This window comes from Struthio camelus, chromosome 2 (assembly GCF_040807025.1).
Source record: "Struthio camelus isolate bStrCam1 chromosome 2, bStrCam1.hap1, whole genome shotgun sequence".
Taxonomy (NCBI): domain Eukaryota; kingdom Metazoa; phylum Chordata; class Aves; order Struthioniformes; family Struthionidae; genus Struthio; species Struthio camelus.
In genome coordinates, this window is record NC_090943.1 from 77,030,089 (window position 1) to 77,048,869 (window position 18,781).

Below are 18,781 nucleotides of genomic sequence, written 5' to 3' on the forward strand. Positions count from 1 at the left end.
CCTAACCCTAACCCTAACCATCACCCTAACCCTAACCTTAACCCTAACCCTGACCGCCGTTGCACTTGCCTTTGCTTTTGCCTTTCTCTCTTCCAGCACTAACCCTAAGCCTAACCCTAAGCGCCTTGGCCTTGGCCTTTGCCTGATGCTAAACGCCTTTGCCTTGGCCTAATCCTAAATGCCTTGGCCCAACTCTAAATGTCTACTAACCCAACACCCAAAATTAAATGCCTTTGCCTAAAGCCCTGGACCTAATTGCCTTGGCCTGGGCGTAAGCAGGAAAGCCTTTACCAAACTCGGAGCCTAAAGGCCTTGGCCTTTTTCTAAACCTTCTCCTAAATGCCTAGCTCTCTGCCTAACGAGGAATGCCTTTGCCTTTGCCTTTGCCTGATCGAGCCTAACCCTAACCGTAACCCGAATCACCTTGGTCTTTGCCTCTGCCTTTGCCTTTGCGTGATCTAACCCTCACCCTAACTCTAAACCTAGCCCGAACCCTAACGCAAACCACCTTGGCCTTTGTCTTTGCTTCTGCCTTTGCCCGATCTAACCCTAACCCTGAGGCTAACCCGAATCCTAACCCTAACCCTAACCATCACCCTAACCCTAAGCCCTCACCCTCACCCTCACCCTCACCCTAACCCAAAACGCCTTTCCCTTTACCTGATGTAACCCAAATCCTAACCGTGACCCACACCCGAATCCGAACCCGGAATGGATCTAACCCTAACCCTCTCTCGAACGCTAACAACCTTTGCCTTTGCCTTTGCCTTTGCCTCATCTAACCCTAACCCTAACTGCCTTTGCCTAATCTAACCTTAAGCCTAAGCCTAAGCTTAACCCTAACCGCCTTTCCCTTTGCCTTTGCCTTTGCCTTTGCCTTTGCCTTTCCTTTTCCCTCTTCTAACCCTAACCCTAAGCCTCACCCCAAGCCTAACCCTCAGCTTAAACGCCTTTGCCTTTCCCTGATCCAAACCGAAAGCTAACCCGAACCCGAACAAAAAGCCTTTGCCTTTGCCTTTGCCTGATCCAACCCTAACCCTTAACGTAATCCCAACCTTAACCCTAACCCTAACCCTGACCCTGACCGCCTTTGCGCTTGCCTTTGCTTTTGCCTTTCTCTCTTCCAACACTAACCCTAAGCCTAACCCTAACCGCCTTGGCCTTGGCCTTTGCCTGACGCTAACCGCCTTTGCCTTGGCCTAATCCTAAATGCCTTGGCCCAACTCTAAAGGCCTACTAACCCAACACCCAAAATTAAATGCCTTTGCCTAAAGCCCTGGACCTAATTGCCTTGGCCTTGGCCTTGGCCTTGGCGTAAGCAGGAAAGCCTTTGCCAAACTCGGAGCCTAAAGGCCTTGGCCTTTTTCTAAACCTTCTCCTAAATGCCTAGCTCTCTGCCTAACGAGGAATGCCTTTGCCTTTGCCTTTGCCTGATCGAGCCTAACCCTAACCGTAACCCGAATCATCTTGGTTTTTGCCTCTGCCTTTGCCTTTGCGTGATCTAACCCTCACCCTAACTCTAAACCTAGCCCGAACCCTAACGCAAATCACCTTGGCCTTTGCCTTTGCTTCTGCCTTTGCCCGATCTAACCCTAACCCTGAGGCTAACCCGAATCCTAACCCTAAACCTAACCATCACCCTAACCCTAAGCCCTCACCCTCACCCTCACCCTCACCCTAACCCGAAACGCCTTTCCCTTTGCCTGATGTAACCCGAATCCTAACCGTGACCCACACCCGAACCCGAACCCAAACTGGATCTAACCCTAACCCTATCTCAAACGCTAACAACCTTTGCCTTTGCCTTTGCCTTTGCCTCATCTAACCCTAACCCTAACTGCCTTTGCCTAATCTAACCTTAAGCCTAAGCCTAAGCTTAACCCTAACCGCCTTTCCCTTTGCCTTTCCCTTTGCCTTTGCCTTTGCCTTTCCTTTTCCCTCTTCTAACCCTAACCCTAAGCCTCACCCCAAGCCTAACCCTCAGCTTAAACGCCTTTGCCTTTCCCTGATCCAAACCGAAAGCTAACCTGAACCCGAACAAAAAGCCTTTGCCTTTGCCTTTGCCTGATCCAACCCTAACCCTTAACGTAATCCCAACCTTAACCCTAACCCTAAACAAAACACTGCCCGCCTTTGCACTTGCCTTTGCTTTTGCCTTTCTCTCTTCCAACACTAACCCTAAGCCTAACCCTAACCGCCTTGGCCTTGGCCTTTGCCTGACACTAAACGCCTTTGCCTTGGCCTAATCCTAAATGCCTTGGCCTAACTCTAAAGGCCTACTAACCCAACACCCAAAATTAAATGCCTTTGCCTAATTGCCTTGGCCTTGGCCTTGGCCTTGGCCTTGGCGTAAGCAGGAAAGCCTTTGCCGAACTCGGAGCCTAAAGGCCTTGGCCTTTTTCTAAACCTTCTCCTAAATGCCTAGCTCTCTGCCTAACGAGGAATGCCTTTGCCTTTGCCTTTGCCTGATCGAGCCTAACCCTAACCGTAACCCGAATCACCTTGGTCTTTGCCTCTGCCTCTGCCTCTGCCTCTGCCTCTGCCTTTGCGTGATCTAACCCTCACCCTAACTCTAAACCTAGCCCGAACCCTAACGCAAATCACCTTGGCCTTTGCCTTTGCTTCTGCCTTTGCCCGATCTAACCCTAACCCTGAGGCTAACCCGAATCCTAACCCTAACCCTAACCATCACCCTAACCCTAACCCTAACCCTAACCCTGACTGCCGTTGCACTTGCCTTTGCTTTTGCCTTTCTCTCTTCCAGCACTAACCCTAAGCCTAACCCTAACCGCCTTGGCCTTGGCCTTTGCCTGACGCTAAACGCCTTTGCCTTGGCCTAATCCTAAATGCCTTGGCCCAACTCTAAAGGCCTACTAACCCAACACCCAAAATTAAATGCCTTTGCCTAAAGCCCTGCACCTAATTGCCTTGGCCTTGGCGTAAGCAGGAAAGCCTTTGCCAAACTCGGAGCCTAAAGGCCTTGGCCTTTTTCTAAACCTTCTCCTAAATGCCTAGCTCTCTGCCTAACGAGGAATGCCTTTGCCTTTGCCTGATCGAGCCTAACCCTAACCGTAACCCGAATCATCTTGGTTTTTGCCTCTGCCTTTGCGTGATCTAACCCTCACCCTAACTCTAAACCTAGCCCGAACCCTAACGCAAATCACCTTGGCCTTTGCCTTTGCTTCTGCCTTTGCCCGATCTAACCCTAACCCTGAGGCTAACCCGAATCCTAACCCTAAACCTAACCATCACCCTAACCCTAAGCCCTCACCCTCACCCTCACCCTCACCCTAACCCAAAACGCCTTTCCCTTTGCCTGATGTAACCCGAATCCTAACCGTGACCCACACCCGAACCCGAACCCGGAATGGATCTAACCCTAACCCTCTCTCGAACGCTAACAACCTTTGCCTTTGCCTTTGCCTTTGCCTCATCTAACCCTAACCCTAACTGCCTTTGCCTAATCTAACCTTAAGCCTAAGCCTAAGCTTAACCCTAACCGCCTTTCCCTTTGCCTTTCCCTTTGCCTTTGCCTTTGCCTTTCCTTTTCCCTCTTCTAACCCTAACCCTAAGCCTCACCCCAAGCCTAACCCTCAGCTTAAACGCCTTTGTCTTTCCCTGATCCAAACCGAAAGCTAACCCGAACCCGAACAAAAAGCCTTTGCCTTTGCCTTTGCCTGATCCAACCCTAACCCTTAACGTAATCCCAACCTTAACCCTAACCCTAAACGAAACACTGCCCGCCTTTGCACTTGCCTTTGCTTTTGCCTTTCTCTCTTCCAACACTAACCCTAAGCCTAACCCTAACCGCCTTGGCCTTGGCCTTTGCCTGACGCTAAACGCCTTTGCCTTGGCCTAATCCTAAATGCCTTGGCCTAACTCTAAAGGCCTACTAACCCAACACCCAAAATTAAATGCCTTTGCCTAAAGCCCTGCACCTAATTGCCTTGGCCTTGGCGTAAGCAGGAAAGCCTTTGCCGAACTTGGAGCCTAAAGGCCTTGGCCTTTTTCTAAACCTTCTCCTAAATGCCTAGCTCTCTGCCTAACGAGGAATGCCTTTGCCTTTGCTTCTGCCTTTGCCCGATCTAACCCTAACCCTGAGGCCAACCCGAATCCTAACCCTAACCTGAACCATCACCCTAACCCTAAGCCCTCACCCTCACCCTCACCCTAACCCGAAACGCCTTTCCCTTTGCCTGATGTAACCCAAATCCTAACCGTGACCCACACCCGAACCCGAACCCAAACTGGATCTAACCCTAACCCTCTCTCGAACGCTAACAACCTTTGCCTTTGCCTTTGCCTTTGCCTCATCTAACCCTAACCCTAACTGCCTTTGCCTAATCTAACCTTAAGCCTAAGCCTAAGCTTAACCCTAACCGCCTTTCCCTTTCCCTTTCCCTTTGCCTTTGCCTTTGCCTTTCCTTTTCCCTCTTCTAACCCTAACCCTAAGCCTCACCCCAAGCCTAACCCTCAGCTTAAACGCCTTTGCCTTTCCCTGATCCAAACCGAAAGCTAACCCGAACCCGAACAAAAAGCCTTTGCCTTTGCCTTTGCCTGATCCAACCCTAACCCTTAACGTAATCCCAACCTTAACCCTAACCCTAACCCTGACCCTGACCGCCTTTGCGCTTGCCTTTGCTTTTGCCTTTCTCTCTTCCAACACTAACCCTAAGCCTAACCCTAACCGCCTTGGCCTTGGCCTTTGCCTGACGCTAACCGCCTTTGCCTTGGCCTAATCCTAAATGCCTTGGCCCAAGTCTAAAGGCCTACTAACCCAACACCCAAAATTAAATGCCTTTGCCTAATTGCCTTGGCCTTGGCCTTGGCCTTGGCCTTGGCCTGGGCGTAAGCAGGAAAGCCTTTACCAAACTCGGAGCCTAAAGGCCTTGGCCTTTTTCTAAACCTTCTCCTAAATGCCTAGCTCTCTGCCTAACGAGGAATGCCTTTGCCTTTGCCTTTGCCTGATCGAGCCTAACCCTAACCGTAACCCGAATCACCTTGGTCTTTGCCTCTGCCTCTGCCTCTGCCTCTGCCTCTGCCTTTGCCTTTGCGTGATCTAACCCTCACCCTAACTCTAAACCTAGCCCGAACCCTAACGCAAATCACCTTGGCCTTTGCCTTTGCTTCTGCCTTTACCCGATCTAACCCTAACCCTGAGGGTAACCCGAATCCTAACCCTAACCCTAACCATCACCCTAACCCTAACCTTAACCCTAACCCTGACCGCCGTTGCACTTGCCTTTGCTTTTGCCTTTCTCTCTTCCAACACTAACCCTAAGCCTAACCCTAACCGCCTTGGCCTTGGCCTTTGCCTGACGCTAAACGCCTTTGCCTTGGCCTAATCCTAAATGCCTTGGCCCAACTCTAAATGTCTACTAAGCCAACACCCAAAATTAAATGCCTTTGCCTAAAGCCCTGGACCTAATTGCCTTGGCCTGGGCGTAAGCAGGAAAGCCTTTACCAAACTCGGAGCCTAAAGGCCTTGGCCTTTTTCTAAACCTTCTCCTAAATGCCTAGCTCTCTGCCTAACGAGGAATGCCTTTGCCTTTGCCTTTGCCTGATCGAGCCTAACCCTAACCGTAACCCAAATCACCTTGGTCTTTGCCTCTGCCTTTGCCTTTGCGTGATCTAACCCTCACCCTAACTCTAAACCTAGCCCGAACCCTAATGCAAATCACCTTGGCCTTTGCCTTTGCTTCTGCCTTTGCCCGATCTAACCCTAACGCTGAGGCTAACCCGAATCCTAACCCTAACCCTAACCATCACCCTAACCCTAAGCCCTCACCCTCACCCTAACCCAAAACGCCTTTCCCTTTACCTGATGTAACCCAAATCCTAACCGTGACCCACACCCGAACCCGAACCCAAACTGGATCTAACCCTAACCCTCTCTCGAACGCTAACAACCTTTGCCTTTGCCTTTGCCTTTGCCTCATCTAACCCTAACCCTAACTGCCTTTGCCTAATCTAACCTTAAGCCTAAGCCTAAGCTTAACCCTAACCGCCTTTCCCTTTGCCTTTCCCTTTGCCTTTGCCTTTGCCTTTCCTTTTCCCTCTTCTAACCCTAACCCTAAGCCTCACCCCAAGCCTAACCCTCAGCTTAAACGCCTTTGCCTTTCCCTGATCCAAACCGAAAGCTAACCCGAACCCAAACAAAAAGCCTTTGCCTTTGCCTTTGCCTGATCCAACCCTAACCCTTAACGTAATCCCAACCTTAACCCTAACCCTAAACAAAACACTGCCCGCCTTTGCACTTGCCTTTGCTTTTGCCTTTCTCTCTTCCAACACTAACCCTAAGCCTAACCCTAACCGCCTTGGCCTTGGCCTTTGCCAGACACTAACCGCCTTTGCCTTGGCCTAATCCTAAATGCCTTGGCCTAACTCTAAAGGCCTACTAACCCAACACCCAAAATTAAATGCCTTTGCCTAAAGCCCTGGACCTAATTGCCTTGGCCTTGGCCTTGGCCTTGGCGTAAGCAGGAAAGCCTTTGCCAAACTCGGAGCCTAAAGGCCTTGGCCTTTTTCTAAACCTTCTCCTAAATGCCTAGCTCTCTGCCTAACGAGGAATGCCTTTGCCTTTGCCTTTGCCTGATCGAGCCTAACCCTAACCGTAACCCGAATCACCTTGGTCTTTGCCTCTGCCTCTGCCTCTGCCTCTGCCTCTGCCTCTGCCTTTGCCTTTGCGTGATCTAACCCTCACCCTAACTCTAAACCTAGCCCGAACCCTAACGCAAATCACCTTGGCCTTTGCCTTTGCTTCTGCCTTTACCCGATCTAACCCTAACCCTGAGGCTAACCCGAATCCTAACCCTAACCCTAACCATCACCCTAACCCTAACCCTAACCCTGACCCTGACCGCCTTTGCGCTTGCCTTTGCTTTTGCCTTTCTCTCTTCCAACACTAACCCTAAGCCTAACCCTAACCGCCTTGGCCTTGGCCTTTGCCTGACGCTAAACGCCTTTGCCTTGGCCTAATCCTAAATGCCTTGGCCTAACTCTAAAGGCCTACTAACCCAACACCCAAAATTAAATGCCTTTGCCTAAAGCCCTGCACCTAATTGCCTTGGCCTTGGCGTAAGCAGGAAAGCCTTTGCCGAACTTGGAGCCTAAAGGCCTTGGCCTTTTTCTAAACCTTCTCCTAAATGCCTAGCTCTCTGCCTAACGAGGAATGCCTTTGCCTTTGCTTCTGCCTTTGCCCGATCTAACCCTAACCCTGAGGCCAACCCGAATCCTAACCCTAACCTGAACCATCACCCTAACCCTAAGCCCTCACCCTCACCCTCACCCTAACCCGAAACGCCTTTCCCTTTGCCTGATGTAACCCAAATCCTAACCGTGACCCACACCCGAACCCGAACCCAAACTGGATCTAACCCTAACCCTCTCTCGAACGCTAACAACCTTTGCCTTTGCCTTTGCCTTTGCCTCATCTAACCCTAACCCTAACTGCCTTTGCCTAATCTAACCTTAAGCCTAAGCCTAAGCTTAACCCTAACCGCCTTTCCCTTTGCCTTTGCCTTTGCCTTTGCCTTTGCCTTTCCTTTTCCCTCTTCTAACCCTAACCCTAAGCCTCACCCCAAGCCTAACCCTCAGCTTAAACGCCTTTGCCTTTCCCTGATCCAAACCGAAAGCTAACCCGAACCCGAACAAAAAGCCTTTGCCTTTGCCTTTGCCTGATCCAACCCTAACCCTTAACGTAATCCCAACCTTAACCCTAACCCTAACCCTGACCCTGACCGCCTTTGCGCTTGCCTTTGCTTTTGCCTTTCTCTCTTCCAACACTAACCCTAAGCCTAACCCTAACCGCCTTGGCCTTGGCCTTTGCCTGACGCTAACCGCCTTTGCCTTGGCCTAATCCTAAATGCCTTGGCCCAAGTCTAAAGGCCTACTAACCCAACACCCAAAATTAAATGCCTTTGCCTAATTGCCTTGGCCTTGGCCTTGGCCTTGGCCTTGGCCTGGGCGTAAGCAGGAAAGCCTTTACCAAACTCGGAGCCTAAAGGCCTTGGCCTTTTTCTAAACCTTCTCCTAAATGCCTAGCTCTCTGCCTAACGAGGAATGCCTTTGCCTTTGCCTTTGCCTGATCGAGCCTAACCCTAACCGTAACCCGAATCACCTTGGTCTTTGCCTCTGCCTCTGCCTCTGCCTCTGCCTCTGCCTTTGCCTTTGCGTGATCTAACCCTCACCCTAACTCTAAACCTAGCCCGAACCCTAACGCAAATCACCTTGGCCTTTGCCTTTGCTTCTGCCTTTACCCGATCTAACCCTAACGCTGAGGCTAACCCGAATCCTAACCCTAACCCTAACCATCACCCTAACCCTAACCTTAACCCTAACCCTGACCGCCGTTGCACTTGCCTTTGCTTTTGCCTTTCTCTCTTCCAACACTAACCCTAAGCCTAACCCTAACCGCCTTGGCCTTGGCCTTTGCCTGACGCTAAACGCCTTTGCCTTGGCCTAATCCTAAATGCCTTGGCCCAACTCTAAATGTCTACTAACCCAACACCCAAAATTAAATGCCTTTGCCTAAAGCCCTGGACCTAATTGCCTTGGCCTGGGCGTAAGCAGGAAAGCCTTTACCAAACTCGGAGCCTAAAGGCCTTGGCCTTTTTCTAAACCTTCTCCTAAATGCCTAGCTCTCTGCCTAACGAGGAATGCCTTTGCCTTTGCCTTTGCCTGATCGAGCCTAACCCTAACCGTAACCCAAATCACCTTGGTCTTTGCCTCTGCCTTTGCCTTTGCGTGATCTAACCCTCACCCTAACTCTAAACCTAGCCCGAACCCTAATGCAAATCACCTTGGCCTTTGCCTTTGCTTCTGCCTTTGCCCGATCTAACCCTAACGCTGAGGCTAACCCGAATCCTAACCCTAACCCTAACCATCACCCTAACCCTAAGCCCTCACCCTCACCCTAACCCAAAACGCCTTTCCCTTTACCTGATGTAACCCAAATCCTAACCGTGACCCACACCCGAACCCGAACCCAAACTGGATCTAACCCTAACCCTCTCTCGAACGCTAACAACCTTTGCCTTTGCCTTTGCCTTTGCCTCATCTAACCCTAACCCTAACTGCCTTTGCCTAATCTAACCTTAAGCCTAAGCCTAAGCTTAACCCTAACCGCCTTTCCCTTTGCCTTTCCCTTTGCCTTTGCCTTTGCCTTTCCTTTTCCCTCTTCTAACCCTAACCCTAAGCCTCACCCCAAGCCTAACCCTCAGCTTAAACGCCTTTGCCTTTCCCTGATCCAAACCGAAAGCTAACCCGAACCCAAACAAAAAGCCTTTGCCTTTGCCTTTGCCTGATCCAACCCTAACCCTTAACGTAATCCCAACCTTAACCCTAACCCTAAACAAAACACTGCCCGCCTTTGCACTTGCCTTTGCTTTTGCCTTTCTCTCTTCCAACACTAACCCTAAGCCTAACCCTAACCGCCTTGGCCTTGGCCTTTGCCAGACACTAACCGCCTTTGCCTTGGCCTAATCCTAAATGCCTTGGCCTAACTCTAAAGGCCTACTAACCCAACACCCAAAATTAAATGCCTTTGCCTAAAGCCCTGGACCTAATTGCCTTGGCCTTGGCCTTGGCCTTGGCGTAAGCAGGAAAGCCTTTGCCAAACTCGGAGCCTAAAGGCCTTGGCCTTTTTCTAAACCTTCTCCTAAATGCCTAGCTCTCTGCCTAACGAGGAATGCCTTTGCCTTTGCCTTTGCCTGATCGAGCCTAACCCTAACCGTAACCCGAATCACCTTGGTCTTTGCCTCTGCCTCTGCCTCTGCCTCTGCCTCTGCCTCTGCCTTTGCCTTTGCGTGATCTAACCCTCACCCTAACTCTAAACCTAGCCCGAACCCTAACGCAAATCACCTTGGCCTTTGCCTTTGCTTCTGCCTTTACCCGATCTAACCCTAACCCTGAGGCTAACCCGAATCCTAACCCTAACCCTAACCATCACCCTAACCCTAACCTTAACCCTAACCCTGACCGCCGTTGCACTTGCCTTTGCTTTTGCCTTTCTCTCTTCCAGCACTAACCCTAAGCCTAACCCTAAGCGCCTTGGCCTTGGCCTTTGCCTGACACTAAACGCCTTTGCCTTGGCCTAATCCTAAATGCCTTGGCCTAACTCTAAAGGCCTACTAACCCAACACCCAAAATTAAATGCCTTTGCCTAAAGCCCTGGACCTAATTGCCTTGGCCTTGGCCTTGGCCTTGGCGTAAGCAGGAAAGCCTTTGCCAAACTCGGAGCCTAAAGGCCTTGGCCTTTTTCTAAACCTTCTCCTAAATGCCTAGCTCTCTGCCTAACGAGGAATGCCTTTGCCTTTGCCTTTGCCTGATCGAGCCTAACCCTAACCGTAACCCGAATCATCTTGGTTTTTGCCTCTGCCTTTGCCTTTGCGTGATCTAACCCTCACCCTAACTCTAAACCTAGCCCGAACCCTAACGCAAATCACCTTGGCCTTTGCCTTTGCTTCTGCCTTTGCCCGATCTAACCCTAACCCTGAGGCTAACCCGAATCCTAACCCTAAACCTAACCATCACCCTAACCCTAAGCCCTCACCCTCACCCTCACCCTCACCCTAACCCGAAACGCCTTTCCCTTTGCCTGATGTAACCCGAATCCTAACCGTGACCCACACCCGAACCCGAACCCAAACTGGATCTAACCCTAACCCTATCTCAAACGCTAACAACCTTTGCCTTTGCCTTTGCCTTTGCCTCATCTAACCCTAACCCTAACTGCCTTTGCCTAATCTAACCTTAAGCCTAAGCCTAAGCTTAACCCTAACCGCCTTTCCCTTTGCCTTTCCCTTTGCCTTTGCCTTTGCCTTTCCTTTTCCCTCTTCTAACCCTAACCCTAAGCCTCACCCCAAGCCTAACCCTCAGCTTAAACGCCTTTGCCTTTCCCTGATCCAAACCGAAAGCTAACCTGAACCCGAACAAAAAGCCTTTGCCTTTGCCTTTGCCTGATCCAACCCTAACCCTTAACGTAATCCCAACCTTAACCCTAACCCTAAACAAAACACTGCCCGCCTTTGCACTTGCCTTTGCTTTTGCCTTTCTCTCTTCCAACACTAACCCTAAGCCTAACCCTAACCGCCTTGGCCTTGGCCTTTGCCTGACACTAAACGCCTTTGCCTTGGCCTAATCCTAAATGCCTTGGCCTAACTCTAAAGGCCTACTAACCCAACACCCAAAATTAAATGCCTTTGCCTAATTGCCTTGGCCTTGGCCTTGGCCTTGGCCTTGGCGTAAGCAGGAAAGCCTTTGCCGAACTCGGAGCCTAAAGGCCTTGGCCTTTTTCTAAACCTTCTCCTAAATGCCTAGCTCTCTGCCTAACGAGGAATGCCTTTGCCTTTGCCTTTGCCTGATCGAGCCTAACCCTAACCGTAACCCGAATCAACTTGGTCTTTGCCTCTGCCTCTGCCTCTGCCTCTGCCTTTGCCTTTGCGTGATCTAACCCTCACCCTAACTCTAAACCTAGCCCGAACCCTAACGCAAATCACCTTGGCCTTTGCCTTTGCTTCTGCCTTTGCCCGATCTAACCCTAACCCTGAGGCTAACCCGAATCCTAACCCTAACCCTAACCATCACCCTAACCCTAACCCTAACCCTAACCCTGACTGCCGTTGCACTTGCCTTTGCTTTTGCCTTTCTCTCTTCCAGCACTAACCCTAAGCCTAACCCTAAGCGCCTTGGCCTTGGCCTTTGCCTGACGCTAAACGCCTTTGCCTTGGCCTAATCCTAAATGCCTTGGCCCAACTCTAAAGGCCTACTAACCCAACACCCAAAATTAAATGCCTTTGCCTAAAGCCCTGCACCTAATTGCCTTGGCCTTGGCGTAAGCAGGAAAGCCTTTGCCAAACTCGGAGCCTAAAGGCCTTGGCCTTTTTCTAAACCTTCTCCTAAATGCCTAGCTCTCTGCCTAACGAGGAATGCCTTTGCCTTTGCCTGATCGAGCCTAACCCTAACCGTAACCCGAATCATCTTGGTTTTTGCCTCTGCCTTTGCGTGATCTAACCCTCACCCTAACTCTAAACCTAGCCCGAACCCTAACGCAAATCACCTTGGCCTTTGCCTTTGCTTCTGCCTTTGCCCGATCTAACCCTAACCCTGAGGCTAACCCGAATCCTAACCCTAACCCTAACCATCACCCTAACCCTAAGCCCTCACCCTCACCCTCACCCTCACCCTAACCCAAAACGCCTTTCCCTTTGCCTGATGTAACCCAAATCCTAACCGTGACCCACACCCGAACCCGAACCCAAACTGGATCTAACCCTAACCCTCTCTCGAACGCTAACAACCTTTGCCTTTGCCTTTGCCTCATCTAACCCTAACCCTAACTGCCTTTGCCTAATCTAACCTTAAGCCTAAGCCTAAGCTTAACCCTAACCGCCTTTGCCTTTCCCTTTGCCTTTGCCTTTGCCTTTCCTTTTCCCTCTTCTAACCCTAACCCTAAGCCTCACCCCAAGCCTAACCCTCAGCTTAAACGCCTTTGCCTTTCCCTGATCCAAACCGAAAGCTAACCCGAACCCGAACAAAAAGCCTTTGCCTTTGCCTTTGCCTGATCCAACCCTAACCCTTAACGTAATCCCAACCTTAACCCTAACCCTAAACAAAACACTGCCCGCCTTTGCACTTGCCTTTGCTTTTGCCTTTCTCTCTTCCAACACTAACCCTAAGCCTAACCCTAACCGCCTTGGCCTTGGCCTTTGCCTGACACTAAACGCCTTTGCCTTGGCCTAATCCTAAATGCCTTGGCCTAACTCTAAAGGCCTACTAACCCAACACCCAAAATTAAATGCCTTTGCCTAATTGCCTTGGCCTTGGCCTTGGCCTTGGCCTTGGCGTAAGCAGGAAAGCCTTTGCCGAACTCGGAGCCTAAAGGCCTTGGCCTTTTTCTAAACCTTCTCCTAAATGCCTAGCTCTCTGCCTAACGAGGAATGCCTTTGCCTTTGCCTTTGCCTGATCTAGCCTAACCCTAACCGTAACCCGAATCATCTTGGTTTTTGCCTCTGCCTTTGCCTTTGCGTGATCTAACCCTCACCCTAACTCTAAACCTAGCCCGAACCCTAACGCAAATCACCTTGGCCTTTGCCTTTGCTTCTGCCTTTGCCCGATCTAACCCTAACCCTGAGGCTAACCCGAATCCTAACTCTAAACCTAACCATCACCCTAACCCTAAGCCCTCACCCTCACCCTCACCCTCACCCTAACCCAAAACGCCTTTCCCTTTGCCTGATGTAACCCAAATCCTAACCGTGACCCACACCCGAACCCGAACCCAAACTGGATCTAACCCTAACCCTCTCTCGAACGCTAACAACCTTTGCCTTTGCCTTTGCCTTTGCCTCATCTAACCCTAACCCTAACTGCCTTTGCCTAATCTAACCTTAAGCCTAAGCCTAAGCTTAACCCTAACCACCTTTCCCTTTGCCTTTCCCTTTGCCTTTCCCTTTGCCTTTCCTTTTCCCTCTTCTAACCCTAACCCTAAGCCTCACCCCAAGCCTAACCCTCAGCTTAAACGCCTTTGCCTTTCCCTGATCCAAACCGAAAGCTAACCCGAACCCGAACAAAAAGCCTTTGCCTTTGCCTTTGCCTGATCCAACCCTAACCCTTAACGTAATCCCAACCTTAACCCTAACCCTAAACAAAACACTGCCCGCCTTTGCACTTGCCTTTGCTTTTGCCTTTCTCTCTTCCAACACTAACCCTAAGCCTAACCCTAACCGCCTTGGCCTTGGCCTTTGCCTGACACTAAACGCCTTTGCCTTGGCCTAATCCTAAATGCCTTGGCCTAACTCTAAAGGCCTACTAACCCAACACCCAAAATTAAATGCCTTTGCCTAATTGCCTTGGCCTTGGCCTTGGCCTTGGCCTTGGCGTAAGCAGGAAAGCCTTTGCCGAACTCGGAGCCTAAAGGCCTTGGCCTTTTTCTAAACCTTCTCCTAAATGCCTAGCTCTCTGCCTAACGAGGAATGCCTTTGCCTTTGCCTTTGCCTGATCGAGCCTAACCCTAACCGTAACCCGAATCACCTTGGTCTTTGCCTCTGCCTCTGCCTCTGCCTCTGCCTCTGCCTCTGCCTTTGCCTTTGTGTGATCTAACCCTCACCCTAACTCTAAACCTAGCCCGAACCCTAACGCAAATCACCTTGGCCTTTGCCTTTGCTTCTGCCTTTACCCGATCTAACCCTAACCCTGAGGCTAACCCGAATCCTAACCCTAACCCTAACCATCACCCTAACCCTAACCTTAACCCTAACCCTGACCGCCGTTGCACTTGCCTTTGCTTTTGCCTTTCTCTCTTCCAGCACTAACCCTAAGCCTAACCCTAAGCGCCTTGGCCTTGGCCTTTGCCTGACACTAAACGCCTTTGCCTTGGCCTAATCCTAAATGCCTTGGCCTAACTCTAAAGGCCTACTAACCCAACACCCAAAATTAAATGCCTTTGCCTAAAGCCCTGGACCTAATTGCCTTGGCCTTGGCCTTGGCCTTGGCGTAAGCAGGAAAGCCTTTGCCAAACTCGGAGCCTAAAGGCCTTGGCCTTTTTCTAAACCTTCTCCTAAATGCCTAGCTCTCTGCCTAACGAGGAATGCCTTTGCCTTTGCCTTTGCCTGATCGAGCCTAACCCTAACCGTAACCCGAATCATCTTGGTTTTTGCCTCTGCCTTTGCCTTTGCGTGATCTAACCCTCACCCTAACTCTAAACCTAGCCCGAACCCTAACGCAAATCACCTTGGCCTTTGCCTTTGCTTCTGCCTTTGCCCGATCTAACCCTAACCCTGAGGCTAACCCGAATCCTAACCCTAAACCTAACCATCACCCTAACCCTAAGCCCTCACCCTCACCCTCACCCTCACCCTAACCCGAAACGCCTTTCCCTTTGCCTGATGTAACCCGAATCCTAACCGTGACCCACACCCGAACCCGAACCCAAACTGGATCTAACCCTAACCCTATCTCAAACGCTAACAACCTTTGCCTTTGCCTTTGCCTTTGCCTCATCTAACCCTAACCCTAACTGCCTTTGCCTAATCTAACCTTAAGCCTAAGCCTAAGCTTAACCCTAACCGCCTTTCCCTTTGCCTTTCCCTTTGCCTTTGCCTTTGCCTTTCCTTTTCCCTCTTCTAACCCTAACCCTAAGCCTCACCCCAAGCCTAACCCTCAGCTTAAACGCCTTTGCCTTTCCCTGATCCAAACCGAAAGCTAACCTGAACCCGAACAAAAAGCCTTTGCCTTTGCCTTTGCCTGATCCAACCCTAACCCTTAACGTAATCCCAACCTTAACCCTAACCCTAAACAAAACACTGCCCGCCTTTGCACTTGCCTTTGCTTTTGCCTTTCTCTCTTCCAACACTAACCCTAAGCCTAACCCTAACCGCCTTGGCCTTGGCCTTTGCCTGACACTAAACGCCTTTGCCTTGGCCTAATCCTAAATGCCTTGGCCTAACTCTAAAGGCCTACTAACCCAACACCCAAAATTAAATGCCTTTGCCTAATTGCCTTGGCCTTGGCCTTGGCCTTGGCCTTGGCGTAAGCAGGAAAGCCTTTGCCGAACTCGGAGCCTAAAGGCCTTGGCCTTTTTCTAAACCTTCTCCTAAATGCCTAGCTCTCTGCCTAACGAGGAATGCCTTTGCCTTTGCCTTTGCCTGATCGAGCCTAACCCTAACCGTAACCCGAATCACCTTGGTCTTTGCCTCTGCCTCTGCCTCTGCCTCTGCCTCTGCCTTTGCGTGATCTAACCCTCACCCTAACTCTAAACCTAGCCCGAACCCTAACGCAAATCACCTTGGCCTTTGCCTTTGCTTCTGCCTTTGCCCGATCTAACCCTAACCCTGAGGCTAACCCGAATCCTAACCCTAACCCTAACCATCACCCTAACCCTAACCCTAACCCTAACCCTGACTGCCGTTGCACTTGCCTTTGCTTTTGCCTTTCTCTCTTCCAGCACTAACCCTAAGCCTAACCCTAAGCGCCTTGGCCTTGGCCTTTGCCTGACGCTAAACGCCTTTGCCTTGGCCTAATCCTAAATGCCTTGGCCCAACTCTAAAGGCCTACTAACCCAACACCCAAAATTAAATGCCTTTGCCTAAAGCCCTGCACCTAATTGCCTTGGCCTTGGCGTAAGCAGGAAAGCCTTTGCCGAACTCGGAGCCTAAAGGCCTTGGCCTTTTTCTAAACCTTCTCCTAAATGCCTAGCTCTCTGCCTAACGAGGAATGCCTTTGCCTTTGCCTGATCGAGCCTAACCCTAACCGTAACCCGAATCATCTTGGTTTTTGCCTCTGCCTTTGCGTGATCTAACCCTCACCCTAACTCTAAACCTAGCCCGAACCCTAACGCAAATCACCTTGGCCTTTGCCTTTGCTTCTGCCTTTGCCCGATCTAACCCTAACCCTGAGGCTAACCCGAATCCTAACCCTAAACCTAACCATCACCCTAACCCTAAGCCCTCACCCTCACCCTCACCCTCACCCTCACCCGAAACGCCTTTCCCTTTGCCTGATGTAACCCGAATCCTAACCGTGACCCACACCCGAACCCGAACCCAAACTGGATCTAACCCTAACCCTATCTCAAACGCTAACAACCTTTGCCTTTGCCTTTGCCTTTGCCTCATCTAACCCTAACCCTAACTGCCTTTGCCTAATCTAACCTTAAGCCTAAGCCTAAGCTTAACCCTAACCGCCTTTCCCTTTGCCTTTCCCTTTGCCTTTGCCTTTGCCTTTCCTTTTCCCTCTTCTAACCCTAACCCTAAGCCTCACCCCAAGCCTAACCCTCAGCTTAAACGCCTTTGCCTTTCCCTGATCCAAACCGAAAGCTAACCCGAACCCGAACAAAAAGCCTTTGCCTTTGCCTTTGCCTGATCCAACCCTAACCCTTAACGTAATCCCAACCTTAACCCTAACCCTAAACAAAACACTGCCCGCCTTTGCACTTGCCTTTGCTTTTGCCTTTCTCTCTTCCAACACTAACCCTAAGCCTAACCCTAACCGCCTTGGCCTTGGCCTTTGCCTGACACTAAACGCCTTTGCCTTGGCCTAATCCTAAATGCCTTGGCCTAACTCTAAAGGCCTACTAACCCAACACCCAAAATTAAATGCCTTTGCCTAATTGCCTTGGCCTTGGCCTTGGCCTTGGCCTTGGCGTAAGCAGGAAAGCCTTTGCCGAACTCGGAGCCTAAAGGCCTTGGCCTTTTTCTAAACCTTCTCCTAAATGCCTAGCTCTCTGCCTAACGAGGAATGCCTTTGCCTTTGCCTTTGCCTGATCGAGCCTAACCCTAACCGTAACCCGAATCACCTTGGTCTTTGCCTCTGCCTCTGCCTCTGCCTCTGCCTCTGCCTCTGCCTCTGCCTCTGCCTTTGCCTTTGCGTGATCTAACCCTCACCCTAACTCTAAACCTAGCCCGAACCCTAACGCAAATCACCTTGGCCTTTGCCTTTGCTTCTGCCTTTACCCGATCTAACCCTAACCCTGAGGCTAACCCGAATCCTAACCCTAACCCTAACCATCACCCTAACCCTAACCTTAACCCTAACCCTGACCGCCGTTGCACTTGCCTTTGCTTTTGCCTTTCTCTCTTCCAGCACTAACCCTAAGCCTAACCCTAAGCGCCTTGGCCTTGGCCTTTGCCTGACACTAAACGCCTTTGCCTTGGCCTAATCCTAAATGCCTTGGCCTAACTCTAAAGGCCTACTAACCCAACACCCAAAATTAAATGCCTTTGCCTAAAGCCCTGGACCTAATTGCCTTGGCCTTGGCCTTGGCCTTGGCGTAAGCAGGAAAGCCTTTGCCAAACTCGGAGCCTAAAGGCCTTGGCCTTTTTCTAAACCTTCTCCTAAATGCCTAGCTCTCTGCCTAACGAGGAATGCCTTTGCCTTTGCCTTTGCCTGATCGAGCCTAACCCTAACCGTAACCCGAATCATCTTGGTTTTTGCCTCTGCCTTTGCCTTTGCGTGATCTAACCCTCACCCTAACTCTAAACCTAGCCCGAACCCTAACGCAAATCACCTTGGCCTTTGCCTTTGCTTCTGCCTTTGCCCGATCTAACCCTAACCCTGAGGCTAACCCGAATCCTAACCCTAAACCTAACCATCACCCTAACCCTAAGCCCTCACCCTCACCCTCACCCTCACCCTAACCCGAAACGCCTTTCCCTTTGCCTGATGTAACCCGAATCCTAACCGTGACCCACACCCGAACCCGAACCCAAACTGGATCTAACCCTAACCCTATCTCAAACGCTAACAACCTTTGCCTTTGCCTTTGCCTTTGCCTCATCTAACCCTAACCCTAACTGCCTTTGCCTAATCTAACCTTAAGCCTAAGCCTAAGCTTAACCCTAACCGCCTTTCCCTTTGCCTTTCCCTTTGCCTTTGCCTTTGCCTTTCCTTTTCCCTCTTCTAACCCTAACCCTAAGCCTCACCCCAAGCCTAACCCTCAGCTTAAACGCCTTTGCCTTTCCCTGATCCAAACCGAAAGCTAACCTGAACCCGAACAAAAAGCCTTTGCCTTTGCCTTTGCCTGATCCAACCCTAACCCTTAACGTAATCCCAACCTTAACCCTAACCCTAAACAAAACACTGCCCGCCTTTGCACTTGCCTTTGCTTTTGCCTTTCTCTCTTCCAACACTAACCCTAAGCCTAACCCTAACCGCCTTGGCCTTGGCCTTTGCCTGACACTAAACGCCTTTGCCTTGGCCTAATCCTAAATGCCTTGGCCTAACTCTAAAGGCCTACTAACCCAACACCCAAAATTAAATGCCTTTGCCTAATTGCCTTGGCCTT